The sequence below is a fragment of the Eriocheir sinensis genome, unplaced genomic scaffold, assembly GCF_024679095.1.
Source record: "Eriocheir sinensis breed Jianghai 21 unplaced genomic scaffold, ASM2467909v1 Scaffold1277, whole genome shotgun sequence".
NCBI classification, from domain to species: Eukaryota; Metazoa; Arthropoda; class Malacostraca; order Decapoda; family Varunidae; genus Eriocheir; species Eriocheir sinensis.
Window position 1 is genome coordinate 1775 of NW_026110603.1, and position 3075 is coordinate 4849.

The 3075-nt window shown below is 49.0% G+C and overlaps 1 long non-coding RNA gene across 1 annotated transcript; it reads right to left on the reverse strand.

The window, feature by feature from the left end:
• Positions 1–468: 468 nt before the first annotated feature.
• LOC126989730 (uncharacterized) lies at positions 469–2070 on the reverse strand. Its single transcript, XR_007743656.1, has 3 exons — positions 829–2070; positions 662–745; positions 469–578 (listed from the first exon to the last, which is right to left on the reverse strand). It is a non-coding gene; the product is annotated as an uncharacterized LOC126989730 (long non-coding RNA).
• Positions 2071–3075: the final 1005 nt, after the last annotated feature.

The window sequence follows — 3075 nt, forward strand, 5'->3', positions numbered from 1 at the left end:
TGCTTCAGGCGTCAGATGAAGCCAGCATCCTGCACAGGGCAGTGCTGGCTCAAGAAACGGCTCGGAGAGAGGCAGAACAGCAAAGGTCAGAGCTGGAGGAAGAAAACAGCGGCCTCTTCAATGACCTGTACGTATCTCGACGCGAAAATAACGTCCTTCTCAGTGACCTGTCTGTCGCCGGTGAGATAATTCACAGACTGCGATAAGTCATGTCTTCATCCCTGGAAGTAAACGACGGTCTGGTCAGTGACCTGTCTGACGCTGGGGATATAATTCACATACTGAGAAAAGTCGTGTCTTCATTCCGGAAGAAAACGACGGTCTGGTCAGTGACCTGTCTAACGCTAGGGAAGAAATTGACAGGCTGCAAAAGGCCAGTCCCTATCCGGAGAAAACGACGGTCTGGTCAGTGACCTGTCTAACGCTAGGAAGAAATTGACAGGCTGCAAAAGGCCAGTCCCTATCCGGAAGAAAACACCGGTCTGGCCAATGACCTGTCTAACGCTAGGGAAGAAATTGACAGGCTGCGAAAAGGCCAGTCCCTATCCCGGAAAGAAAACACCGGTCTGGCCAATGACCTGTCTAACGCTGGGAACGAATTTGACAGGCTGCGAAAAGGCCAGTCCCTATCCGGAAAGAAAACACCGGTCTGGCCAATGACCTGTCTAACGCTTGGAAAGAAATTGACAGGCTGCGAAAAGGCCAGTCCCTATCCCGGAAAGAAAACACCGGTCTGGCCAATGACCTGTCAAAAGCTTGGAAAGAATTTCACAGGCTCCGAAAATACCAGTCCCTATCCGGAGAGAAAACACCGGTCTGGCCAATGACCTGTCTAACGCTTGGAAAGAAGTTGACAGGCTGCGAAAAGGCCAGTCCCTATCCCGGAAAGAAAACACCGGTCTGGCCAATGACCTGTCAAATGCTGGGAAAATAATTCACAGGCTCCGAAAATACCTGTCCCTTTTCCGCAAAGAAAACACCGGTCTGGCCAATGAAGTGTCCTTATCGAGACACGAAAACAACGATCTCGCCAATGACCTGTCTAGCGCTAGGAAGAAATTGACAGACTGCAAAACCTTGTGAAAGCGCAGACCATCTCCAAGGAGAATGATGACGACCTTGTAAAAGTGCTGGACATCTCCAAGGAGAATGATGACGACCTTGTAAAAGCGCAGACCATCTCCATGGATGATGATGACGACCTTTTAAAAGCATTGGACATCTTCACGGAAGAAAATGACGACTCTGTAAAAGCGCTGACAATCTCCATGAATGAAATCAACGACCTTGTCAAAACGCTGCACATTTCCAAGGAAGAAAATGACGACTTTGTAAAAGCACTGCACATCTCCAAGGAAGAAAATAACGACCTTATAAAGCGCTGGACATCTTCATGGAGGAAAATGACGACTTTGTAAAAGCGCTGGACATCTCAAAGGATAATGATGACGACTTTGTAGAAGCGATGGACATCTCCAAGGAGAATGATGACGACCTTGTAGAAGCGCTGCACGTATCCATGGATGAAATCAACGACCTTGTCAAAGAGCTGGACATCTTCATGGAGGAAAATGACAACTTTGTAAAAGCGCTGCACGTCTCCAAGGAGGAAAATGACGATCTTGTCAGAGCGCTGGACATCTTCATGAAAGAAAATGACGACCTTGTTAAAGAGCTGGCTGTATCCAACGTTGAAAATGGAGGAAATGCCTATGAATCTGCTATCGTCGTCTCCGAAGAAGTCGGTCCTGCATATGACGAGCCCAATCTACAATAGTGACCACGATATGCCCTAGTGAGCTCGTTCCTGTTGAGGAGCCACCCCTCCCTATCCTTCCCCCATCCCATCCTTCCCCCCGACGTAACTCCCCTATCGTCGGCCTCCCCTCCCTATCCTTCCCCCATCCCATCCTTCCCCCCGACGTATCTCCCCTATCGTCGGCCTCCCCTTCCTCATCCTTCTCTCTCCCCATCCTTTCCCCCCGGCGTAACTCCCCTATCGTCGGCCTCCCCTTCCTCATCCTTCCCTCTCCCCATCCTTTCCCTCCGACGTAACTCCCCTATCGTCGGCCTCCCCCTCCGCATCCTTCTCTCTCCCATCCTTCCCCCAGCGTAACTCCCCTATCGTCGGCCTCCCATCCTCATCCTCCCCGGGCATCCTCAACCCTGGCAGTTTCTCTCGGTCACCGGCGGTTCTTCGGGCCAAAGCTCTGGTTCAATTTCTCTTCGAACCCGGAGCATCTTGCACCAAACCGCTCTCTATTTCTCACATTTCTTAAAACTTTTCTATCTATCAGTAAATTTATCCTGAAGGTACTATAGTATTTCCATTTGAAACTGGCCGGTGGGGTGTAGGCCTATGCGGGTCAGCCCGCCCATGCACATATCTGCCACACACTCTCAAGACTTCTCGCTTCCTCTCATATGTCAGCTACTCAATACCTTTAAATGGATTTGATTAAATGATTGGATAATCTAATAAGGTCATAGTGTTGAGATTGTTTCGTTTTTAGGATAATAACAAAGATTTTGTATAGATACCGCGACACTGGACAACGTTGGAATACAACGGTGTCCAGTGTCGGGGTATTTATAAAAATAAAATACTATAGTATTTGAAGGAGTGTGTGTGGGCGTTATGCGGTACTGAATAGCCTATCCGTGCCGTGCGCGTTCCACTACCAGCAACTCTGATCCCGCCTTGTTTGTCCTTCACACACACACACACACACACACACTGGATACGGACAGGTCATTGACAGGCCAGTATTCTGGTGTCTGGATACGGACAGGTCATTGACAGGCCAGTATTCTGGTGTCTGGATACGGACAGGTCATTGACAGGCCCGTAGGCAGGGTAAACTTTGGGTGGGTGGTGGACCTGATGGCGCGAATGCCGGAGTCATTAACACATGCTAGGAAAAAAAATGCATTTCCTGCATTCTAGGCACTCGATCTGAAAGCCTATTTCAGGCAGCTGAAATGAGCTTATATTTTCCCTTTTAAAATGGATAACAGACTGTTAAAATAACACCGGCAGCAGGGTGTACTTCTTTCCCGGAGACAGGCTCTTTA